Here is a 12,653-nt window from a genome sequence, read left to right on the forward strand (position 1 = left end):
AGTGTGCATAGCTTTCAACCCACAAATTGTACTTCTAGAAATATATATTTACAAAAATACTAATACAGGCACATAAAGATATACCAAGAATATTCATGTAGCATAGCTTGAAATTGCCAAAAAGAAAAAACTCCACACACACACACACACACACACACACACACACACACAGAAACGAAAAACAAAAGTAAAAAGTAAAACAATGTAGGGGCACTTGAGTAACTCAGTTGGTTAAGCATCTGGCTCTTTATTTCATCTCAGGTCATGATCTCATGGTTTGTGGGATTGAACCCCATGTGGTCTCTGTGCTGACAACATGGAGCCTGCTTAGGATTCTCTCTCTCTCCCTCTCTTTCTCTCTCTCTCTCTCTCCACCCCTCCCCCACTCATGCTCTTTCTTTCTCTCTTTCTCTCTCTCAAAATAAATAAACATTAAAAAAAAAAAAAGTAAAGCGGGGCACCTGGGTGGCTCAGTCTGTTAAGCATCTGACTTTGGCTCAGGTCATGATCTCTTGGTTCACAGGTTTGAGCCCCACATTGGGGTCTGGGCTGACAGCTGAGAGCCTGGAGCCTGCTTCGGATTCTGTGCCCCCCCCCCCCCCTCTCTGCCTCTCCCCCACTCGCTCTCTGTATCTCTCTCTCTCAAAAATAAATAAATATTTAAAATTTTTCAAAAAAAAAAAAGTAAATCAATGTAAACACCCTTCAGTTGGAAGTATGGTAATGGATATATAAGTGATACATAAGTGAAAGAATGTGATTACTCCTTACGAACGGACTTGGAAAGATGTTCAGTCTATTTTTAAGTAAAAGAAAGCAAATGGTAGGTGCATAGTATGATCCTGCTTTTTGAGAAGTGTATGTTGATATATGTATATCTACAGAGATAGATGTTGCTATAGAACTTTTTAAAAAAATATAATTTATTGTCAAGTTAGCTAACATACAGTGTATACAGTGTGCTCTTGGCTTCGGGGGTAGATTCCTGTGATTCTTCGCTTACATACAACACCCAGTGCTCATCCCAACAAGTGCCCTCCTCATTGTCCATCACCCATTTTCCCCTCTCCCCCACCCCCCATCAACCCTCAGTTTGTTCTCTGTATTTAAGAGTCTCTTATGGTTTGCCTCCCTCCCTCTCTGTTTGTAACTATTTTTTTCCCCTCCCTTCCCCCATGGTCTTCTATTAAGGTTCTCAAATTCCACATATGAGTGAAAACATATGATATCTGTCTTTCTCTGACTTATTTCACTTAGCATAATACCCTCCAGTTCTATCTACATCATTGTAAATGACAGAATTTCATTCTTTCTCACCGCCAAGTAGTATTCCATTGTATATATAAACCACATCTTCTTTATCCATTCATCAGTTGATGGACATTTGGGCTCTTTCCATAATTTGGCTATTGTTGATAGCACTGCTATAAACATTGGGATGCATGTGCCCCTATGAATCAGCATTCCTGTATCCCTTAGATAAATTCCTCCTAGTGGCTATAACACTTTTTAAAAGGCTGAAGAAATGCACAAAAAGGCAGTGAGGCTATGTGACATTGTTGCTTTTTTTTTCATTTTTCTCAGTTTTTCAAATATTAGATGTGAATATGTGTTAATTTTTTTATCATGCCTGAGAACAACAGGAAAGATTCTTTCATACACAAGCACACTAAACTACCAGCCCATCTTCTAAATACTGAGTTACCGTAACAAAGAAAACAAAAGCGAGACAAGAGAATGTAAAATTTGGGGAACAAAAGAAAAGTATCACTTCGTGTTTCCACTGAAAATCCTCAGTCAACTCAGAGAGAGAACTGCCACCTACCAAAAATAGCGTGTCCTTGGCATGCAAACCACCGCTCCCCCTCCTCTCCATGGTAAGCTTGACCTACACACAGCCTGCTGCCCCCCTCAGAGGACAGGCCTTGCTGTCCTTTGCAACGTAGCACACAGCATACAGAGCATTTACCAATGAGCAGACTTGGAAGAAACACATTAGCTCCCCCTATGAGTTTAGCTGACTCTGTTCTCTCCCCATCTCTCTTGCAACATTCATGGGAGGTGTAGTTTACAACCACCATGTGTCCCCATGTCCCAGCCTGTGGCCCCAGCTACATCTCCTTCCTTAGGATTCCCACTCCAGAGAGGACATCATAGCACACTCCAGTGACAACGACATTATTATTCCGGCTCTAATTTATTTTAAAAAGTAATTTGCATACATCGGTATGCGACCTAAGCTCCCATGATGAACCAAACAGAATTGCACTCAACGATTGTTCAGATACTTCATCACTGAAAAAATATTTCATATGCTCAGCCTGACCTTCCTAAGTCGTATGAAGCCAGAACCAGAATTCTGCACCAACGTTGTTATAATATTTTAAATGGGAATTTTTATATTTTAAGTTTTCTCCTTTTTTTGCCTATTGGTACTTTCTAATGCTCTACAATGAATATTTATCACATTTGAAATAGAGAAGAACTGCATACCAGGCAATGTGCTAAGAATTTTACACGCATTATTTTATTAAACTCTTCCCACCATCTTTGAGATGCTCTTATTAAACCACTTTGCAGCAAAGGAAACAAAGGGCATTGAGATTAAATAACTTGCCTGGTTCAGCTCTGCTACCTGGCTTCATCTAAACCCCTCATTCTCTGAGGCTTTCAATTTTATGGCCTATAAACCTAAGATAGCATCGACCTCATCAAGTATAAGGATTAAAAAAGGACGTCAACTGTGAAGGAGTTCTTCTGTGAAACACCCCATATAAAGAAAACATCTTTTTTTAGGTTCTCTACAGATGTCAAGTACAACTATTAAAATAAACTCCTAAGCAATAGCATGCAGGAACTAGCTCACAAGTCAGTTGTAGACACCTCTTCCCAACTCCAAGTTCACTGTCTTTAGGGTGGTGACTGGAAATGAAGTCATGGTGGGAGTAAGAAACCAGCAAGGGCTGCAAACCAGAGCCTTTCCCTCTGGAGACTTGGTTGTTGGATATTTACCAACACACCACAGCTCCTAGATTGAAAGATAATGGATTTACTGGTTTGGCTCAAATTCAGGTTTTATTTATTTATTTATGGCAAATGATTCATCACTTGGCTCTGCATGTCATGAGGTCTATTTTCCCAGTGCAATGTGGAGGAATTTCAAGAATGGCAAAAAAGCCCCAGAAAAAGATTTTTCCCATTTCAGCTGCTTCAATCTGATTAGAGAAACAATACACCACATACAGTATCTTTGGGTGTTGATGTGAGCTTTTTTTCTTCTTTTTCTTTTGACTCTCTACCCTGCTTATTGGTGCCAGAAAGGGCCCAGATTAATAATTTTATGAATAGTCCATTTTGTTTGGCATATTTGTGCCTTGGAACAGCTAGTTCATTAATCAGGCTGTGTTTCTTCTCCTGTGGAACCATATCTTGCAAGAATGCCTAGCATGGAGAAATTAAGGTATTTTATCAAAATAAGGCAGTATTGGTCAGCATTATTTTAGCGCTTGGAATTCAACCCTGGAAAGCTTCCCTTTCTCCCATGATAAAATATTGAGAGTTTCTCATTATGGCTGAAGAAATGAGAGACTTTGGGGTTCATCGTCCCCTTCTAAAAGCCAAGTTGCAAGTCAATGAAGATTGAGGGTAAGAGTCCTGCTTTCCCGTATGTCTTCAAGCCACTGGCCACACTCACTGGTCTTTCTCCAGGGGGTCCTAGACTGCCAGCCTTCCTATATTAGACACGTAGGTCAAGCTGTCCCACTCAGAGTTTCTCAGGCTGGGAAGCAAAGCTGGCCTCTGAGTGGACCAGAGTTAGACACCCGAGAGGCTTCTCTCAGCAACTTTGGCTAGGAGACTGTAATAGTTTCCTAGGACTCCTGTAACAAAGTACTGCACTCTTAGTGACTTAAAACGAGAGAAATTTATTCTGTCACAGTTTCGAAAGCCAGAAGAGCCAGCAGAAGAACCATGCTGTCTCTGAAGGCACTAGGAGAATCTGTTCCATGTTTTTCTCTTAGCTTCTGGTGTTGCCAGCAATCCTCGACATTGTGGACTTGTAGGTGGTTCATTCTTGTCTCTGCCTCTGTCCTCACACAGCATGCTCCCCTGTGTGTCTGTCTGTGTTTCTTCTCCTCTTTTTCTAAGGACACGGGTTATATTGGATTCATACCAACCTTAACGACCTCATCCTAACTCGATTTTATCTGCAAAGACCCCATTTCCAAAGAAGGTCACATTCACAGATGTGGGGGTTGGACTTGAACTCATCTTTTTGTGGGACACAGTTCATCCCATAACAGACACTGAGGAGGAAGTCCTCAGCAAGTGCTGTACATTTAGGCCAGGAGGTTGTAAATACTCAGGCCGAGTCCAAGATGAGTCAACAGGGGAAGGCAGTAGAAAGAACAGACAGGCAGGATAGATGTACAGAAGGAAGCAGAGGGAATAATGTCTGAAATATGGACCATGTGATCTCCACTGCATCCTTGCCATTAAACCATTCATTTCCTTCTTTATGTTTGTTCACTTCAGAGACTGTCTCTTTGTATATTGTAAAACCATTAGAACTCTGATCAGAAGAATGATTTCCCCAAGCAATGATTCCTTGGAGGCACGTTCACTAGTCAGAAGAGAAATGAGAAATCCAAAGGAAGTGTCATTAATTCTCCATGAAGCCGAATTTATCCCACAAAAAGATATCCTGTAATAAATACTATTTATTCTACTTTTTAAAGGTTAAAATAGCATTAAAATTGAAATGACAGTAGTTTGTTTTGTTTTTTTTTTTTTTCTTTTACCAATGGTAGATTGTTACTACCATATAATACTGTGGAAATTGAGGCATAAGGAGGTTGAGGTCACATGGCTAGTAAAAGGCAGATGTTTCATAATGCTCTATTTGGCAATATTAAAAGCTGGCAATCCTATGTCTAGATCCAGAATTTTATTTTAAATTGACCTTGTTGGATTAAAATTTCTAAAAGTCTGATAGCCACTGACCTGTGCTAAAACCCATGAATTCCATACACATAACACCCACAAGCTTTGCTGAGTAGGGAATTCAGTTCTTTTCTCTAATGAAGCCCACATCAGCTCCTTTTCCCCTTAATGTCTCCTTTGAAATACATTTTCACCAGGCTGAGAGTTCCGTCAGGCCTCCTTTGCAGTGACTACAGGGCTCACAAGGATTCTTCATTGCTTGGAAACTGTAAGGGTGGATACATGGTCGCAGCTTTGTGTTAAGAGATCCAGCCTCCCTGGCTATAGCTAATTGATCCAGAGGTGAGCAGCGGTGTCAGCTTGGAAAAATTTTTTCTCTCCTGTTGTTTAAAATTATTTTTAATGTTTATTTTTATTTTTGAGAGAGAGAGAAAAAGACAGAGTGGGAGTGGGAGAGGGGCAGAGAGAGAGGGAGACACAGAATCTGAAGCAGGCTCCAGGCTCTGAGCTGTCAGCACAGAGCCGGATGTGGGTCTTGAGCTCACGAACTAAGCTTGAGATCATGACCTAAGCTGAAGTTGGACGCTTAACTGACTGAGCCACCCAGGTGCCCCTCTCTCCTGTTGTTTGAGTTTGCATTTCTCCAAAAGCAAACTCTGGGACCAAGATTTGTATGCAAGTAGTTTGTTTGCATAGTGATCTCAGAAAGTATTATGAGGGAGTGAGGAAGGGGACAAGGAATGGAGAAGAGCCAGTAAAGAATGTGTAAGTTCATGGTATTGACCCTCCAGAAGGAAAAAAAAATCTAATTTACAGCATCTGCCAATTTCCATAGTATCAATACCCCACCATGGCCATTTTCACCTACCAACTTAACATCACTGAATGTTGAGCTGGGATGAAACGCACAATTGCATGCCCTTATACAGCATTTCCGTCATACAAAATAATAGGTGTAAATAACCTCAAAAGCAATTAGGAAGTGAGTTTGAGTATGTATTACCTTTGTTTTTAATCTAATTTATTTTAATCATGGTTCTAAGCTTGCCACATTTCTGAAAATTTAACAATTCGCTCTCAAGGGCCAGTAGAACATGTCTCCAGCCCATTACACAAGAGGGAGTGACCACTGTGGGCAACCAGGGCTCAATCCTCCTGGGGTGCACAGAGGCTGTGCAGAAGACCACCCTGTCCTGCTGAGGGGTGAGGAGGCTGAGGCTTTTATCCCAAGCCTCATGACTCTCATTTATCCCATCTCTCATTCTGAGGGCTGCTTCTGGGGGCATGAGCTTTGCATACCTGCTGGCTTGCCGCACTTGAGGCAGGTGGCCAGAGAACACCTCTGGACAAAGAGAAGGCACTGAAAGCCATGAACATTGGGAAATGGTGTGCAGGTGATCTCTGGGAGAAGCTGAGGACCATGGTTAGGCTATCAACAGAAACTACTTCACTGGGAACTGGGAGTTTTGAACACAGAGATCAGAGTTAGGGAATACTTGGGCTGAGTCTTTTTTTTTTTTAAATTAAAAAAATCATATTATTGAAGTGTAGTTGACATAAAATGTTATATTAGTTTCAGGTGTACAACATAACGATTTCACAGCTCTCTGTATATTACTGCTCACCACAAGTGTAGTCACCATCTGTCGCCATACGACATCATTGCAATATTATTGACTATATTCCCTATGCTGTGCTTTTCATCTCCGTGACTTTGTGTTAAGTCTTCCTGACAGTGAACTCCAACAGGAGAGTCATGTGCCCCTACAGCTCCAGAATTGCCCTGGCTCTTGCCTCTTAGCGCTTGGTTTGCAGCTATTTCCATCTCCTTGAGACCCCTGCCCCACCCATGTCAGTGCTTCTCACTTGAACACGCAGGTGAATCACCTGGGTATCCTGTTAAACTGCAGACTGCCATTTAGTGGTTCCAAGGTGGGGCTTGAGGCTCTGCAGTTCTGACGAGCTCCCGGGTGATGGTGATGCTCTTGGTGCAGGGACCACACTTTTAAGTAGGGAGGCTCTAATATATTCGTTAGTATAGTCCAATATATTCCCTTTCTTACAAGATAAGAAGAGTCAGGTTTTTGTTATTAGTAGCCTGAAGAATATTAACTGCTACCAGGGCCTACCCTTTCTCAGTAATCTTCATGTTCCCTTCCCCAAGACACCTCCTAAGAGGCCAGTGCCTGGCCATGGCCTTGCCGAGTCATGTCTGTTAAGAGTCTGGCCCAAGTTTTCTGCATTTCCCAAGTCCATGCTGATATCTAAAAGGCAGACCATTTCCACTATTGCACAGAACTTTCTGGTTGTTACAACCTGGGCATGGAAAATATTTTAGCCTACAGGAAAAGGAGTATTGATATGGAGAATCTGAAATTTTTATACTGAAACCTTAGACTCAAAGTTGTTAAAACATCTCTTGTGTGAGCTTTCTAAAACTTCCCGATTGTCATTTAGAATAAACACAGGCAGAAGGGCATAATAGCATGTGGAGTATTCAAGCCAAAAATGTATAATCTGAATCTAATAATGTAAAAATAATGATTGGCCTATACTGTTCTAAAATGTCACCCCATCTTTCTTTGTCTAAAAGCTGAGGAACTGTTCCAAATTAAACAATGCTACAGAGACATGACCATCTAACATAACATGTGCTCCCGGGCTGTATCCTGTTCCAGAAAAAAAATTTCTATAAAGGACATTTGGGGACAATTAATAAAACTGGAATATGGACTATAGATTAGGTAATAGTATTCTATCAATGTTGAATTTCTGAATTTGTTAACTTATACTTTAATTTTGTAAGAGAATATTCTTGTTTTTAGGAAATACACACTAAAGTATTAGGAGTAGAGAAACAGAATTGAGTGGTGTTTACCAGGGGCTGGGGGATGTGGGAGATGGGGAAATATTAGTCAAAGGGAACATACTCCCAGTTATGAGATCTGATGTACATGGGGACCTAATGTACAGCATGGTGATTAAAATGAATAACACTGTATTGTGTACTTGAAAGTTAAGAGAGTGGGGTGCCTGGGTGGCTCAGTCGGTTAAGCGTCTGATTTCAGCTCAGGCCATGATCTCATGGTTAGTGAGTTCAAGCCCCATGTTGGTTCTGTGCTGACAGCTCAGGACCTGGAGCCTGCTTCGGATTCCGTGTCTCCCTCTCTCTCTGCCCCTCTCCTGCTCCCGCTCCCGCTCTCTCTCAAAAATAAATAAATGTTGAAAAAAAAAGTTTTTAAGAGAGTAGATCTGACCACAAAAAAGGAATAGTAATTATGTGATAGGATGGAGGTTTTAGCTAATGCTATGGTGACAATCATTTTGCAATATAGAAGTGTATCAAATCAACGATGTGTATACCTTAAAGGTATACAATGTTGTATGCTAATTATCTCAAAAAGTTGGGGAAAAAAAAAAAACACACACACTCAAATGCAAAATGTGGTTAGCTCTTGCTAGTTTTCCCTACAGACATATCAAAAAAATACATATAAAAATGATTAGAAAGACAGCTTAAACGTGGCTATTTGTTCTCAAGGATGATAGAGTATGTAAACAGGCATAGAGGAAAAACAAAACAAAAGCCTAATTAATCTAAGAGTGGAATTCATGGACAAGGCAAGCTTTTTAATGTTGAGAACTTTGAATTTCTTTTTTCCTACTAAACAATCAGGATAATCTCCCAAATCATAAAATTCAAATCACAAGTTTGCGAAAATATGGTATGATCCTTGTCTGCTCCACGTTAAAAAAATGGGGATAAGAGTAAGGGGCATAATGGATACAGCCTACTGAGATAATAATTCATGTGTGTGTGTGTGTGTGTATGTGTGTGTGTGTACAGAGAGAATGAGAGGGAGCAGGGCAAATATAGTAAAATGTTAAAAATGGTGAATCTGGGGGCACCCAGCTGGCTCAGTCACTAGAGCATGTGATTCTTAATCTTGGGGTTGTGAGTTCAAGCTGCATGTTGGGCATAGAGTTTATTTAAAAAAAAAAAAAGAATCTGGATAAAGAATATACAGAAGTTCTTTGCATTATTTTTTGCAATTTTCTTTTTTTTTAAATTTTTTTTCTTAATGTTTTTATTTATTTTTGAGACAGAGAGAGACAGAGCATGAACGGGGGAGGGGCAGAGAGAGAGGGAGACACAGAATTGGAAGCAGGCTCCAGGCTCTGAGCCATCAGCCCAGAGCCCGACACGGGGCTCGAACTCACAGACCGCGAGATCGTGACCTGAGCTGAAGTCGGACGCTTAACCGACTGAGCCACCCAGGCACCCCTGCAATTTTCTTTAAGATTGAAATTATTTCAAAATAAAATAGTAACAAAAGAAAACAAGGGGGCAAGGGTACAGAGTCATGATACCTTGCCTCTTCTTCAATAACTTCAGTTAAGTGATGACATCTCAGTGACCAATCTCAGGCTAGCAGAGGAGGGAGGCAAAACCCCCCTTTTGCCACGGTCCACCTGCCTTTTCCTTCCTTGCTCTGCTGCTGAAGAGAGAGTGGCTCCAACTCAGCAGAAACAACTAGAACCACTACCTTTCCATGCCCCGGTCTCAGTTTCTTTACAGATTTATGCTCCATGTGGGCTGGGTTATTTGGCTTTGCAAATACGCATAGAAATGCTTGAATTGAAGGTCTCTATTTTCCTAGCATATGTTCTATAGATGAGAGAAGAAAAAGGAGAGAGGGAGGCAGGGAGGACGAGAGAGAAAGAGACTAAGAAGGAGAAGGAGGATGAAGAGATAAAGAGAACAGAAGAGAGATGTGTGGAAGTGAGACGGAGAGAGGTGTCATGGGTCTTTGGATAATTTGAGGCAATTAAATACAATAATGGGATGGCCTGGAACCTAGGGCCTAGATCAGTGCCTCTCAAACTTTAACTTACCCTCAAATCACCACTGAGGTTCACACAGTCTAGCCACAGTGGAGTAATACTCAAGGAATAGGTCATTTCGTAAGCCTTTTGTGATTCCTCTCTCACCTAACGTTCTTGGGTTAGATCAGGTATTTTCAGAAGCTCTAGATGGTGGAACACCAACTAGCTTTCAAGGTGATGCCAGTGTGAGTCATGAAAAAATTACATGGACACCTAAAATCATAGGGTTGCCTCTTAAACAAAAGCATTCGTCCCTGCACATGACCTGATACTGCAATCCTGGGTTTAAAAAATTTTTTTTAAATGTCTATTTTATTTTTAAGAGAGAGAGAGACACAGTGTGAGTGGGGGAGGGAAAAAGAGAGTGGGAGACACAGAATCTGAAGTAGGCTCCAGGCTCTGAGATGTCAGCACAGAGCTGGACACGGGGCTCAAACCCACAAACTATGAGATCATGACCTGAGCCAAAGTCAGACACTCAACCGACTGAGTCACCCAGACACCCCTGCAACCCTGGGTTTAAATTGCCTCCCCTGTAGAGGCTGCTTTTAGGCAATAGGCTTGAGCAATGGAAACCTGAGTAAGGTAAAGGGCCCCACAGTGACCCCCAACCTCCTGGCTGAATGCAAACAGGCCCATTCGATGACCCACCTCAAAATATCCATAAGCCCTAGCTGACCAGTGGGCCACTGCTCCCTTGCGGTGTATTCACTAAACTTCTAGAGCCTTTGATCTGCCTCAGGTGAATTGAATTCCCTCAGCCATGCACGGCTTGGCCACCCCTGCCATCAATCAGGTCACCCTGCCGGCAGAGGCCGGCTGACAATCCACACCCCGCCTTTGTGCAGTTGCTTTTACATAATGACTCATGAAAGCAAAGCAAAAGTGGGAAAGTATTTGCATAGAAGGTAAATGACACACATCAAGATGATCTTCAACATCTTTGGTTCCAAATTCACTTAGCTTTTCCCAAGTTTGTGAAGACCTTTGATAAATCCCCAAACTTCTTATGCTATTTCCACAGCCAGTAAGTAGAGACAATATTTACAACCCACCAGAGATGTTGTGAAACTGTGGGTTGGGTGATCTCTCTAAGGGAAAAAAAAAATACGGAGATAAATTCTACAAATTCCCCAAGTCAGGTAGAAGTTAGGCTGAACTAAATTATACCATGTTGTTTTCATCTACGCAAATCTTCCTTTTGAGCTTACAGATTCTATACAACTTGATTATTTAGGAAAAATCCCCTTCCATTTCCAGTCTCAGGTGCTAAAAGGATAGCTATTTTTATAAACTATGCATAATCATAGCTGAGAATCTAAGCAATTGCGAGGTGATGTATTAAAACTGCCATCGAGGGGCGCCTGGGTGGCGCAGTCGGTTGAGCGTCCGACTTCAGCCAGGTCACTATCTCGCGGTCCGGGAGTTCGAGCCCCGCGTCGGGCTCTGGGCTGATGGCTCAGAGCCTGGAGCCTGTTTCTGATTCTGTGTCTCCCTCTCTCTCTGCCCCTCCCCCGTTCATGCTCTGTCTCTCTCTGTCCCAAAAATAAATAAACGTTGAAAAAAAAAATTAAAAAAAAAAAAAAACTGCCATCGATAGGTGAAAGTTTATTTGAACACTTAGTTCATAACTTTTAAAATTTATTTTACTTACTAAAGATTTTTACCTTCCAAAGCTGAGGTCTGACACTTAACCGACTGAGTCACCGAGGCGCCCCTTAAGGTGTTTTTTAAATGACAGAAAAAAGACTTGTATGTTTAATGTTAAATTCATATAATAGCCTACATATTTATTTGATACAATGAGATTATAGAATTACAGCTGCTTTGCTTTTCAAGATATTAAGTCATCTAAAAAAATTTTTCAGGGGTGCCTGGGTGGCTCAGTGGGTTAAGTGTCCAACTTTGGCTCAAGTCATGATCTCACAGTTCACGGGTTCAAGCCCCATGTTGGGCTCTGTGCTGACAGCTCAGAGCCTGGAGCCTGTTTTGGATTCTGTGTCTCCTTCTTTGCCCCCCCACCCCCACCCCATTCAGTCTCTGTCCCTGTCTGTCTGTCTCTCTCTCAAAAAAGATTAAGATGTTAAAAAGTATTTTAAAACAACAATTTTTTTTCAAAGTATGTAATAAATAACCTTTGTATTTTTCTTTTTTTAGGGAAATGAAAGTTGGTGTCTCCATTTGATTGTCTCTGCTTGAAATATGTTGAGAGTTTCTGGGTATTGAGATTAAAAACCCAACGCTGTAGACATAGGGGTATTTCATATTCTATGCCCAGTCAACACAGTCATGGGTTGCAATCTTGGGCTCTATTTGCATTTACTTTTCTCACTTTTGTTTTGTGAAATATCAGCTACTTGTCAGACAGGATGGGTTCAGGCCTGTTTTAATGGTCTGGGAGTGGTTGTTGTAGAGTTTGTAACTTATCAGCAGGCACTGAGACTGCTTTTATGGAAATCCCAGACAATGAGTCTCACATTTTGTTCTCCAAGTAGAATACCTTCAAAATAGCAGGTGTACAAGTCAAGAGAATAAACTTTTGTCCTATTGATTCTCTTAATAGCATGTACCTGCTTTCTGAAAATAAATCACCTTACTCTTGACCGTCTAGTAGAAACCATCCACTTGATAAGCTTAGGGGCACTCATCTCCTAGGTCCTTTCTATAATGTCTTAAATGTCACTTTGTTGCCAGCCGGATGCCCTGGCAAAGGCTCATATTGAAAACAAAACAAAACAAAACATCCTGCCTTACTCTACCTCCCTGAAGAATAAGCATTTTCATTATTAAGTGGTGTACCTAATATCCGAGTCTGAAATATTTGC

The sequence above is a fragment of the Prionailurus viverrinus genome, chromosome A3 (assembly GCF_022837055.1).
Source record: "Prionailurus viverrinus isolate Anna chromosome A3, UM_Priviv_1.0, whole genome shotgun sequence".
NCBI classification, from domain to species: domain Eukaryota; kingdom Metazoa; phylum Chordata; class Mammalia; order Carnivora; family Felidae; genus Prionailurus; species Prionailurus viverrinus.